The sequence below is a fragment of the Thalia democratica genome, chromosome 2 (assembly GCF_965202585.1).
Source record: "Thalia democratica chromosome 2, ktThaDemo2.hap1.1, whole genome shotgun sequence".
NCBI lineage: Eukaryota > Metazoa > Chordata > Thaliacea > Salpida > Salpidae > Thalia > Thalia democratica.
In genome coordinates, this window is record NC_139166.1 from 7,571,295 (window position 1) to 7,586,022 (window position 14,728).

Sequence of the window (14,728 nt, forward strand, 5' to 3'; positions counted from 1 at the left end):
CAAACACTCAGACGAATTAAAAAAGTTTTTGAACATATGTATTTATTAGTTTATACGCACCTAATACTTTGAACTGTTAGTTTTACTGCATGTATATTTTATGAAGAATTAGAATAAAATAGACAAGTACAGCTTTAACTCTATTTATTTTGTTTATATCAAATGCATTTTTAAAAATTATATCATTTTGAAAGCTTTTTGTTGAAATAAATTTTAATCTTAAATATTAGTAATTATACATATCATTATGAAAGTAAATTTATGATCAATAATTAACATTTCTAACGACATCAGTAAAACAGCACAAAAGGTTACTACACTTGCTTATATTAAATTTTTCAGTATCTTAGATTATTGGGTGAAAGTGTGTAATCAAAATTTTAGGCGCAACACAGCGCTTCTTACTAAATAGTCTGTTATTTTAAGCTTTGCACCATATATAAAGCTGCATACTTTTACTACTTTAAAGTGGGTAAAAACTCGGTACAATTTAAGTTTCTTTTAAAGTTTAAAAAAACTATAATTACCACCTTATAGGTTTTTTTTTTATTTTTTTAATAATTAAAAAGCATTTCAAATAACTTACTATTTTTCAAAAGTAAAAACAAATAATAACTTTTGTTAAGAAACCTTTACTCAACTTTTTTTGTCAAAATAATTTTTTTTTTTTCAAACTTCTCAACTTATCTCTTATGAAAAATAGAATACATCTCATTATGTATTGTTCTAAGCTTGTTTACACGCTAAAAATACCGAGTTTTTAAATAACCAATTGACTATTGATTCAAAAATTTAAATATATAATAATTATAAATATTGTTGTAAGTCAAATTAATAGTTAACTATAGGCTTTAATAATCTTCTGATAGACAATAAACATTTGCTACTGCTAATCATTAAAACATTGTAACCATTTTACTTTTACTAATCAAAGTATTTTAAATATTTTGTGTTAGTTCAGATATTATTTCTCTGAATAATTATTTAATTTTTAAAAAGTTCATCTTTATGACTTTATTGCTTTTATAAATTTTATTGATTTGCAGACACTTCTTGTTTTTGGATCCCAATGAAATAAAATAATTATATCAGTTTTGTTTGTTTACACGTATTAATATTCATCTGTGAAATGAAATACCAAAATTAATTTTTGTACTCGTCTCTGTTATAAATTTTATAAATTAAAAATTTAACTTCCTAAATATTATTAAAGCTATATTCAATTAAGCAAAGGTTAGTAACAATAAAATGTAACGCTTAAACTTTTTGTAAAAGATACAAAAAAATGCTTTAAAAACTAAGTCTTGCAAGTTTAAAAAAAAATTTAACTAAAAAAGTTATAGAAATAGTTTTAAAGCAGACAACAATCAGTATAATTTAAGAAAACAATTGAACTTTTTGAGGGGAAATTATAACTTTATTTTTAATAAAACTAATGACGCTAAGTATCTATTCAAGTACAGAAAAACTAGTATTTAATTTAAAAATTTTGCATTGTTTAATACCTAAAAAAGTGCTTTGTTTTGAACTTTCTAAGTTTAGTACTTTTTTCTGACAACTTGCTTCCTACACTTTGTCGTTTAAACTTATAAAACTAACATTTTTATACTAAAAGTAATATGAAAACGACAGGCAATAAACACATTGAAATAAAACTAATAAAATGGTTAAGTTCATATTTAATATTTAAAAAGAGACTACAACTTTTTTAACAGGACTGTGCTTTTTGTACATTAAATCCATTGGAATAATTATTAAATGAAAGAAAATAAAACGTACGTATTTTCATTAAAAGCTTAAAAAGATAGATTAAAATGAATAATTGTTAGTTATATATATATATATATATAAAGTTTTAATAACAATTGTTAAAAAATATTTTGTACTACTAAATAACTTTACTACTGAAACAAATTAAATATATTAGTCACATTAAAGTCGTAAACGTTCACTTCACATTGATGTATATAAGAACATTATGTAATATACTGAACATCTGAAGGTGTCGATTTAATTTTCAGCGTATTAAAGCGCTTACAATAATACAGCAGTAGTTGTGATCAGCATATAACTTAATTTTAGAATGTTATGTATTTTTGGTGATATAAATTTGTAAGCCAATCATCCGATACATGTTTTGTTTATATAAAACTTTTATAAAAAAGTAAAATTAAGAACAAAAAAATAAAGCATTAATGAGACGTCACATACGGATTGTAGATTTTAAGCTTTATTATTGTGTTTGTAGAATAGTAAAAAATGTTTTACTAAATATAACTTTGTAGCAGATAAAATGTTACAGTGGTTTTATCCAAACTACTAAAATAACTAAATTTTAACATTTTATTTAGGATGATTTCAAACTCATTACTTATCTTAAAAGTTAAATTTTAAAAAAGTGATGAGCTATAAGTAAAATTAAAACCGTTGCTTAACAGGGTTGAAGTATTTTAACATTATTAAGCATAGACTCTTGTAAAAATAAACGTATAGTTTATAATAAATTCCGATATGTTTGTCTTCTTTATCCTTATATCCATATATTTTTTCAAGCAAACTGAATTTCTAGTTTAAAAGTTTAAAATACTAGTCTTGATCAACACTATGTATTTTATTTAATTATATTGAAGGCTTTTTTTTTTAAATAATGGACTTAAGATATAAATTCGTAGGTTTTATAATATAATATTTAACAATTAAGATCTTAATAATGTGTTTTAAGAAATTTTTATTTTATAAAATAAAGTTAGTAGCTTTATTCAAATTTTTTTATTGTTTATTAAAAAAAACTTAATTTTTTTTTTATTTTTTTTACCCATTAAAGCTAACTTCAAATATTTATATAAATGTTCCAACAACATTTTACTAATAGATCTTGTAAAGCCTGAAATTTAAAAAGCGCATGTAAACACGTTTACTAAAAATTAAATCACCTTTAAGAAATAGATGTGTAGTACTTAATTTAAAGTTATTTTATAAAAACAGCTTTATTCTATTTAGAATATACTTAGCATATTTACAGTTTTAATTTTTTTTCACATTTATTTTTAAAATCACATTTTTTAAATTTTAGATGATTAAACTTTACAAATCACAAAAATTTCAACTATAAAATAAGTATAATTTGTTGTTGAGTTTTAGATGTGCATGTAAAAAGTAATTATTATTGTACGAATTTAGTATAAAACTATTAGACAAATTTTTGTCGTAATGAGTTTGTCCGGTATACTAAATAAGTTAATTATGTTGCATAACATATAATTTTGTTTGAATTTTTCTTTAATATTAGCATTAAAAGTGTAGTTGTAGACTGATCAGTGTATAAAAACTAATATTTAAGCTTAACATCTTTTTAGATTAAAATTATTGAAATAAAATACAACTTATTTATGTAGATTATTTATAGGTGTGTTACGCTCTAAAAATATTGAATTAGTTGTTAACTCAACTAAGGTGATTACCTGAATTATTATACATTTTTGAAAAACTAAAATTTGTAAGCTGAAATAAAACGTAATTGGAGTAGTTCTTCGCATATTCTAAGAAAAACATTTTGTAGAAAAAAAAATATTAAATTTAAACTTTAAATTAATCTAGTTCAGATTTTAACTGTCATAATAAAGTACTAATGAAGTGATCACACGGATATTGTAACTTAATTTATACGCGGGCCTGGGGATTGCTAAATATAACGCGCTATTATAACAATGTCGTTGATAGCTACTAAAGCTAATTTTTAGAATGACTTGCTTAATTAATTAATTTTTCAAATGTAAATTGAACTCATACTTCTAGTAGAAGTAAGTGTTGATTGAACCTTAGCTGTTGTTTATTGAGATAGGGTTACAAGTAGATTTACATAAACTAAGACTAATTATTGAGTGCTAAGATTGTTAGGATGCTTAAACTACTTGTATAATGAAATCAAGTCTATAAACTAAAACATGTATTAGTAATGAATAAATGTGCATAAATACAACAAATTGCTAAAAAATGATACAAAATCAACTACTTTGATTTAATGGTAAAGATGAAAAACAGTCGGCATGTTACGCTAGTAACGATAATATCAAAACTGAAATAAATGCAACCCATGGCTGTTAGTTGCGTCAAAACTCAAAGCAACTAAAGCCTCTTTATAGCGTAGCTAAAGTTTAGATACCACATAGCTCACTTGAAAAGGAGAAAATATAATTTTTCATTACACTAAAATGATATTAAGTACTAAAATGATTAATATACTAATAAGTAATAAATAATTAATTATATTTAAAAGTCTTAAGCTTTTTTTGTGTATACAATTTGTTCTTGACGTCAACGATTTTTAGTATTTATAAATTTTAGAACATAGTTTTTTATAAGACAGAATCAAAACTAAATTAATACTTTAATGTTATTTCGTGTTGACAAATTAAAAAGTAGAAGGTTTTTGACTTAACACCAAATAATTCTATTAAAAACAAATGTACTCAAAAATTGCAATGTTTCTTCTCTTTATAAAACTGTTTTTAAACTAAAGACTTGAAGTGTTACAAAATAATTTTACTATATAAAAATCTAGTAACTTAGCTTTAAAGATAAAATTAATAGATTTTTCTCGTTAGTGTTAATTTTTAAATGACTCTTACTTAAAAAAAACAATAGTAAATTTTTTTAGAAGCATCAAAGCTAGAGACAAATTTGTTACGAAAATTAAAAACACTTACATAGTAGCCATGAAATTAACAGATAATTATGTAGTTATAAAGCGCTATTTTATACGCTGAAAACTAAGTATTGTAATGACAGTTTAGCATTGGAATCATTTACTAATAAATGCAATCTATCAACCAAGAGTTTGTGGGTGAATCGCATCCGTTAAAGTATGCACTCACTTACTAACTACGTTACTGAATATGTAACTTAAATAATCAAACAAGTATTATAGCTACCATTCAAGACTATTAGACTGTTAAAGGAACAAATGTGTTTAGTCAAAGTCATTCAAGAACAACTAAAAAGCAATTACATAATGGAAATATTTTTAATAATGTTATAAAAACATTAGTTTTAACGTTGAATGATTAAAATATTAACTGTTTGTTTTAAAATTAATAACAATCTTATTTTTAGTACTCGTGTCTGTTGTCATTTAAAAATTCAACTTTTATTTTAAAGTTTCAATAAATACGGTATGCTGACAGAAAACAAAAAAATTATTTTTTTTAAATAGTTAATTTACTTTGGATATATTTGTTATTTAACACTAAAAGTAGTTACTTCAGAAATATGGAAAGTAATATAAGTTAGTATTTATACTTTATATAACACTTAAAAATGTACTTAGCTTCAAACTTGTTTTACTTTTAAACTTTCGTTTCGTAATTCATATTAGCTTCTTTGCCGAAAATTTTGCGTGTAAAATCTAAAATAACAATCTTTAGTTTGTCAATATATTAATACTGATTTATTTTTATAAAAAACTAACACCTTCGTTAAAAAATTGTAAGATTTTAAATATAACGTCGATAGTTGCCTTAACGATAAAAATAAAATTTATTTGACGTCACGTTATAATAGTTAGCTTCATTCATTGAATGTATTAATGCAGAGTTTTAAGATTACAATAGGCAGTTAAACTCTAGTTTTCAGCGTAGTAACACATTTGTAGTTTTTAACTGAGTAAAATTATACTTAATCAATTTTAAACTAAATTTAAATTACTATTTGTCAACTGCGGGCTAGATGTTTGATTAATAGGAAAGCACTTTAGTTAGGAAAGCTTTGTAAGGTCTTATAATAAAAGCCTGTTTTAAAAAGTATATAACAAGATGATATTTAAAAAATTTAATCTGAAAGTAACTAAATTTCTATTAAACCCTGTCAGGTTTATTATTAAAAATATCAAAATACAATCTCTAAACCGGACAAGGGATACGGGTGTGTAACAATAAACAAATTTGACTATTTAAAAAAGTAAGTTTTGTTCTTGATTACACAGATGTTTTTGTGTCAAAACTTTATTCCGACTAACGGCGTTTCACTGCTCTTAAACAAATTTAAGAACAGATTTAGTTATTAAGACTATTAATTAAAACTTAAACTTTTAGGCTCAGCAAAAGAATTAAACAATATCAAGACAATCATTGCATATTTTAAAAAGATTTTTCAGCATTGGTAAACGCTCAAAATGATACAAAGATGAACAGCAGTATTTTTGCAATCAGTTTTGAATTAAACGTTTAGTTGTTGTACTAGTTAACTATCTGATGCACATTTGAGTTATCTTCAAAGTTTCAAACTAAAACATAACTTCATTATTTAATTATATTTTTTAAACCTGAACCACTTAAAAAGGAAATACGATACTTAAAATTAAAATTTAAAAATTTTTAATTCCAAATTTAAAATAAAAAATTAACATAAAAACTAAATATACGAATTCAAGAAAAAAAGTTCTAAAACTAAAAGATTATAGGCTAAGCATACAAAATTTAAAGTTAAGTTATTTTACTTTAAACACACTAACTAGAGTATTGATAAAATTACTTGAAATTTAAGTTTACAACTAGAAATATATTACATTTAGAAAATATAACTAAACACCTTGTGCAAAATTCTAAAACCAACTTTAAAATAACCTATATGTAGTATGATGCTTGTTTTTATATGTAGTAGTCAAATATGCACGAATTGACACTTTTACACGAAGGGTCACTTTTAAAGGAAGGCACGTTTGCACGTAGATTTTTTTTGCACGAGAGGTCCCTTTTGCACAAAGACACTTTTCGTGGATGAAACTGTATTTTAACTCATTAAGGTTTTTTTCTTTTCTTTCACTGTAAAACCCTTAACTTTGGTCGGTAACTTTACTTTTTGGCTTTTGTTTTAATTATTATCTTTTTATCTTAGTGTTTTATTTAACTATTATATTTTTTAGTTACTATTGGTTTTTTTATTTTTACTTTCATTGTTAACCCTAACCGTTAGCCTCGGTCGATTTTTTTTTGTTTTTTTCTTCTTTTAAGATTTATATTTTTTTTCACTTTCTATTTTTAACATTATTAACTTTTTTATCATTATATATACTATCACTTTTTTCTCTAGTCCTTGCCCTTGGTCGTTTTTTTATAATGTTTATTTTTTTTATGATTTACTATCGTGCAAAAGTGACTCTCCCAGCATATATAACCACTTGTGCATAACAGACCTATCGTGCAAAAATGTTTTCATACATATTTAACCCGTTCCCTTTTTTTATAGACGAATATATCCTTATGAACTGATAAAGACTTAATTTAAAAAATATATTTAATATGAAATTGTACAAGTAGATATTAATTTATAAATTTACACCTTCAACGTCGTCATCTTCAACTGATCGTAATTGTTTACTTTAATAACTAATATAATAATTTAATAATTAATGATAAGCTGTCATGATTTACTAATTTAGTTTTTAGCACAATACAGTTGTTGCACACAAAAAGTTTTATAACGTAGGTTGTACAGCACATTCAATCTTGTTATTCATTTACTTTAAAGAAACTCAAGGTTTTATTTTGTTTACTAAACTAATTTAAATTGCAGTCTACAAGCTTTCAGTTTTTACAATACTTTTTAGATGTAAAATAAGTTCCAGCTACTTGTAATTCGATTTTTGTACGTAATTATTAAAAACCAACTAAAATTTTATAATAGTTTTATTTTTAACTCATATATTTAGTGAAAGTAAACAATTATATAAGTTTAAACTTATGTTTATTTCAAACCTTTTGTGAAGTTTTAACATATTTTATTTTAATATTTGTTTTACTACTAATAAATCAAGAATACATATAAATAAAATTGTAACTGTCAAAATATAGATTTTATTGTTTGCTAACAAAAGATCCTCGTAAAACAAGTTCACTGGAATATAAATAAAAACAAGTTATACAGTAATCTTCCTTTATTGTACCAACATATATTTCTCTGTTCAACGAATGAACACACTTCAACTGGTTTATGTAAAAATAACTATTGTAATGTAAAAATAGAAGCATAGAATAAATTAGGTGTATACATGTTTTCATTAAAATTAAAAAAAAAAAAATTTCTACAGATTTTTACAGGTTATTAGTTGATAAGAGGTAAAATACTTAATGTAAAATCCAACTGCTATAAAACTGTATTGTACTTGTAATTATTAAGTCTAAACTAAGTAAAGTAAAATAAAATACAAAACAAAACAACAAATCAGAATATAAACAACCTGTTACTTTTATAGAAAGAATAACTGATTCAAATTTTTTTAAAAGTTGTAAATGATTGAACAAAAAAAATCCAATAATTACGTTACAAGTATAAAGATAAAGACAGCTATTTGATTTGTCATCTAAAGTTAGTTAATTTAGTCTTTATGTTTGAAAAAGCATTGAAGGGTTTTTATATGAAACGTTTTAATATCAAAAGTAGTATCTAATCTATTCTGATTAAAAATGAAACAACAACTATTTATTAGTGAATTAATAAAATTTATTAAAGGTAAAAACAATAAAAGTCACAGGATCTTGATATAACGTGTACCATATATATTAAATGTTTGTAATGATAAAATCTAAAACTATAACAAAATCAAAGTTAGATACAACTAGAAAGCAGATTTAGTTTAAATCTATAAATTAAAAATGTAAAAACTTAATATTTATGAAAACAAAGCACCAAAGAACAAACTTGTTTTTGAGCTCACAAAACACAGACCGATAATTAAGTTACAACGACATACATAAAGTCACAATGACTTATATTACCTATATATTGTATGCATTAACTATTAAAATAATTGATTGTTGTATTATAAAGTAGCAGTCGAGTGTTAAAATTTAAGATCCCATACATATATTTTAAATATTTTAAAACACAGTTTTTAATGCTGAAGTTAACAGTACGTTAGACTTGATGCTAGTTTCAATGAATAAGGTAAGAAAAACGTATAAAACTTGATACCGTTTGTCGTATAAAATAATTTTTGTTATGGCCGTGGTTTTTGAATTTTATAATTTTAAGTTCAAGATTAAGCGTAAAATTATAATTTTTTATTTCACTGCACAAACGCATCAAAACGTGTTACAAGTTTTTATAGATATAATTTGAATTATAACTAGTAAGCGCGATGATGCGCTGAAAACTGCAGCTGTATAAAAATAACGAACAATTTTAAATAACGAAATATTATGTACAACTTACTAAAGTGAACATTTATTTCAGCTTGCTGGTGACATCACTCAAATTGTAAATACATTGAAAGAAAACTATAATTAACTTGATTTTTTTTGTCATTTATTTTACTTGAAGTATAATGTTTTTGTAGCTAACTAGATAAGCTAAAATTTTAGGTATTACTTTTAGTTTGTATTAAATGCAAGAGGCGGCGCATAGAAGCTAGTGAAGTGAATTTAGATACAATTATTGTTGGCATTAAAAAGAATAATAACTTATAAAAGAAAATATACATCACAAAATTTATACTAAACTAGCTGTTAGAATAAATATATAAAAAGATCGCAAGAAAGAGAAGAACACCATATAAATGATAAAAAGCACTTCTTAGGAAAATAATTAGAATAAACATAAAATAGATTATTATATTAAACAATCTCTTAAAAAAAAGTAATCATACTTGTGTATCATATTATAACTTTCATAAACATCTCATTTTCTGTTATTATTTAATTTTGAAAGCTTAAAAGCGCTACAACAGATTTAGGAAATATTTCAATAAAAAAGTTCTATATAGCCCAATGGAGTTATACAATTGTTACATTGTTTTTAATTAACTTTTATTTCGTTTACATTTATGATTAGCTACATTAAAATTTGAAGTATACTCGTTTGTGCTTTTGACAAATATAAGCGTTAATTTCCCATGACCTAATAACATGAGTTTTGAAATTCTATATTCATTTTGTTTACATATATAACCCTTATAAGCTATTTTTATATAAAAAAATTATTTAATGTTTGTTGTTGAATGTATTAATTTGCAAGGAAAATAAAATGCTGACGTCACTGATCAATGCCAGCTAATGGGTTGCTTTATGTAAAAGCATCATAAATTATTATCAAATGTTGATCGAAATTAAAACAATGGTATGAGTTTTATAAACAACTTACTAGTTTTTTTTATGGTTTAACTTTTATTCGTTTTTTAGCTTTCGATATGCATATTAAAAACACTTTATCTACAAATTTAGCATACAAGTTTGCATTATGCAGTATATATAAAGAAAGTGCAATATAGTTAGACTTATATTTAACTAAAAATTTTAGAAAACTGCATTAGTAAAAGAGTATGAAATACTGCTTTGTACAATATTTAAAACTACAACTGTAAAATGATATTTAAAAAGTTATTACTTATAGCCATATTTTTTTTTTAATATTTTTTTGCTATAGTTTGTCCGTTAATTAAGTTTTTGATAAGTTTGATGGACATCAAAAGAAAATGTTATAATTATCGCTTCAGTTGTTGAAATGTTGAGTTTCTTTTAAATATTTTTTTTTAAAGTAGTTTTCTTTTATTAATAACTCTTAAAATTATACAAACACTTGGTTTTTGAAATCATTATTTTATACTAATTATAACAACCCTTAGTTGACGCATTTTGCTTCATGCATAGTAGATTTAACTACCAATCACGCCGGGAATCATGCTTAAATCAGCATGTAATGATCACAAATCATGCTTTGGCCAGGCGGAATTGTTATGCAGTCTAGATGTTTATAAGCAGCCGAGTGAACGAAAAACAAATCTTACTGACTTGATGTCAAGAAAAAAGAAGCTCCACGTCTATTAGTATTTCGAGCGTAAGCCGCCATATTAGAAACACTAATTCATCTCCAAAAAATTTTTAATTTAAATATTTGTTAGTTTTGTCTAAAACATTTACTTTGCAGTTTACTTTATAACTTTGTAGTTTTTATATGTTAAAAAGTTTGCACAATAGTAAATTATTTGATATTTTATTTCTCGACCGTTCAACTAGATTCAAGTTGTTAACGTTTCATAGAGCCTGTATTTTACAAGCATCGGGTGCATAACTTGGATTAATTTGTTAGCGTGCCATATTAATAAGCCTACGCATACTGTAATACTCAAGCTGACCTCGAGCAATAAACTTCATTTTGGGTCAATTCGAACAATAAACTCCACGCATAAGCACGCGCATTCGATGGCATAAACTTATTACTTTCTATTTAAATTTTTTATCTTAACTTTATACCTTGCGCGCTCTACATTCGGTGTCAAGTATAAGTACTTACGCTCTGAAACAATAAACTGTACGAGCAAGCATTTGTTACATCACAACTAGAATCGTTAACAACAAGAAACCTTCTAATGTAGTAAGTTATTCGTAACCATCGTGTATTTTATTTTGTTCTATGAAACCATGTAGATACCTTTTCGTGTATATTTAAATATTAGGATTTAAGCTCTTAAAACCATCTCGCACTTGGTCTAGAACCAGGTCTCGACTAAAAATCAAGATTACCCCGAAGCTGCTGATAATTTGTTTCTAGCTGAAACTGCAGAACCTGTTACTTTTGTAACCTGGACAAGAGGTAAAAACGTACCCGTTGTGTGCGACTCGAAATTCAAAACGTTTCTACGTTCACCAGGTCCTAAGACCAAATATTTTGAGCTCTTTTATCCTTCATAAACCATGTTACATAGGCGGTCTCACATAAAGCTTGAGAACTAGGTAGTCTGAAGTGCATCAAGCTGATTAAGAAATATTAAAGGTAAGACGTTTTAACTACTAATACTGCATAAACTAATTATTCAAATAATTTCAAAATACAAACAAAACACTGCAGCTTATATAAAATAAATATGAAACCGATAAAAAAAATTAAGTTACATTACTTGTTTCTCGCAAACGTTTGCTTTAATAACATAATTAAAAAAAAAACTTAAAACTATAATTTTTGATTTGAATTGCCTTCTTCAGTTTTTAGCATCACAAAGCTCAGAATTATTTATTTCTAGCATTCTGGCTACCCTATTTCTCTGTTTCTTATACTGAATTTAGCAATTATTTTAATATATAGCTGTCATATCAGTAAAAAAATAGCGATCTGTTATTCTCAAATTAGTAGATACTAACAAAACGGTAAATAGAACTTAATGAACAGTTGATAAATTATAAATTCATTTTATAAATATAAAATCGATTAGAAAAAAAAGTTAAATCGTTTCTCAGCTAGCAACCTTAATATAATTTAGTGACGTAACGAAAATGCTATAAACTTATGCTAAATTTTTTTGTATAAAACGATGTAAAATTCCCAATTATTTGCTTAGTTGTTTGAAGTTCAATTTTCTGCGCAGCACAGCGCTTACAACTATTTAGTATTTAAAATAGAATTTAGTTTAAATTGTGAAAATTCAATAAGTTAAGCATGTATAAATTATCAGTAAACTTTTAAAGTAAAATATTGCTTAATAGTGCATTTTGATATTATTATTTTAAATAGACTATAAAATCGTAAAAATATCATATTGTTTAGTGCTTTAAAATAAATTATTAAACAGAAAAATTAAAGATTACTCTTAAACGTTAAAAATTTATGACCAAAGTAAACTAAAGCTTATTTACTTTGTTAAACTAAATTTTTAAAAGTTTAGATAAAAATTCACTTCAAAAAAACTATTTTCAAAACCTATTCGAAAACGTTTTCTTTACATTATTTAGGATAATATAAATCATTTCTAAACATAAAGTGAATACTATAAAAAAAGTAAACTAAAAGTTAAACCAAACAGTTTAGTGTAAACAAAATATAATAGACGTTTTTTGTTTTTAAAAAAAAATATAAACTGCAGTATGTAAACGTTTGCTTCATGAGAACATACTTTATAACGGCTAAATTTCAGTTTTATATGAGTTTGTGATAGTATTAACGTCTACACACAAGATTTAACAGTTTATAATATAAAATTAATGTTAAAATTGTAAACGTTATTTATGTTGCACAACTGCTGTATTTTTAATTTTAATTGTAGTTTATCTCCTATACGTTTTCAAAGGCAGTTATGACAATAATGATAGTTATGTTTTGTAACAATTAGATTATAAATTAAGTTGAAGTTTAGCAGATAAGTTCAACAGAGTAAAAATAAAAAAAGTATAATGTTAATTAATAGTAAAGGTATTATTAGTTATTTACGAGTTATAACAAAATACAATTTTTATAAAGATTAGTGATACCAGATCAGTTTAAATATTTTCAATTAAAATTTAAAGCGCCTTTTTTATTTTAAATTTGAACTAGCTCCCAACTATCTCGTTGGTATTTTTTGATTCATAAAATACAGATCAGTAAGTTGAAAGTTTGGTGGTTAAAATAAATCAATTGAATTATGCACTTATTTAACGACGACTTTACTATATATCGCTTGAAGTGCTTTCATTATATATTAAATTTAATTTCAATTACTTGTTAAATTTTAGCTTAAACAAATGATTATATTTCTTTTTTATAATTTTACTTTATTTTTTATTGACTTTTAAAAAACAACTATTCTTATTTTAAAAATAATACTCCATCAAATTAATTTAGAATAAAAGTATTTTAGGTTCACGTTATTTGTTTCATAGCGTTTTATGATTTTTCTAAAATAATAATATTTAAAAAACTCTAAGGACTTTAGTATATATAAAAAAAAAATTGTCTTTTGTAAAAATTATATGTTAGCATAAAAATCATAAGGTTGTTTATTTAGGTTTACAACAATTAATTAGCATCAGTTGAATAACTTAAATATGTATTCAATTGGTTTTATTTTTATTCGATAAAAAAAAGTGCTTATGGATTATTTTTTATTTTCTCAAACACCTATTATTTTATAATAGTATTTTATAATAGTGTTAATTTGCTATGTGTATACAAAAAATGATAGAGTATAAATATTGTATTAAATAAATTTTAAAAATAAGTTAAACTAAAAAAATAGTTTTTATTTTTTGCTTCTGAGTGTGGTAAAGGCTTGAAATTATTTTTATTTTGTTTTAAATTTAGAACAAAAAAACTAGTGTCCCCTTATGTAGTTCGCTTAAAAATATAAAAAACGAACAAGGACAGAATTAAGTTTTTGTTAACACTTAATTGATATGAAAAATAATTCCTATTTATAGTACCTCACTATTTTATATATCCCGATGTACAAGACTTAATTAATATTTAGCGAAAACGTTACATCATTTAAAAATTTTATAACTTAAAAAGTATATACAGTATTAAATTTCAACAAAGTAACTGGGAAAAAATACCAGTTAAATATATTCTATAGAAAAGTTAAAACAAATAAATAGTTGTTTTAACTAAAAGCTCGCTGTTTTATCTAACTATTTAGTAAATTTCTAAAATATATCAGTACGATTTCCAACACTACAAAACTGATTTAAAACCACTATCAGTAGTCGTAAAACATAAAAAACTTATAAACACATTTTATATTTTTAACAGTATCTTAATTTTATTCATTTTAATTATCCTAGCTTAAATTGTTAAAAAAAATTTTTAAGATGTGCTTTAAGTTAAAGAAAAACTAAAATTTCTAAATTAATTTTTGTTATACTTTCTATTGAGTTTTAAACAAAATTTTACTTAATAAATATTAGCTTAAGTTAACGTTGTTAAGAGCGCTTTTGCATGCGCTGTTAAATAAAAAAATAGTTAATTTATAACTTCGATATAAATTTGA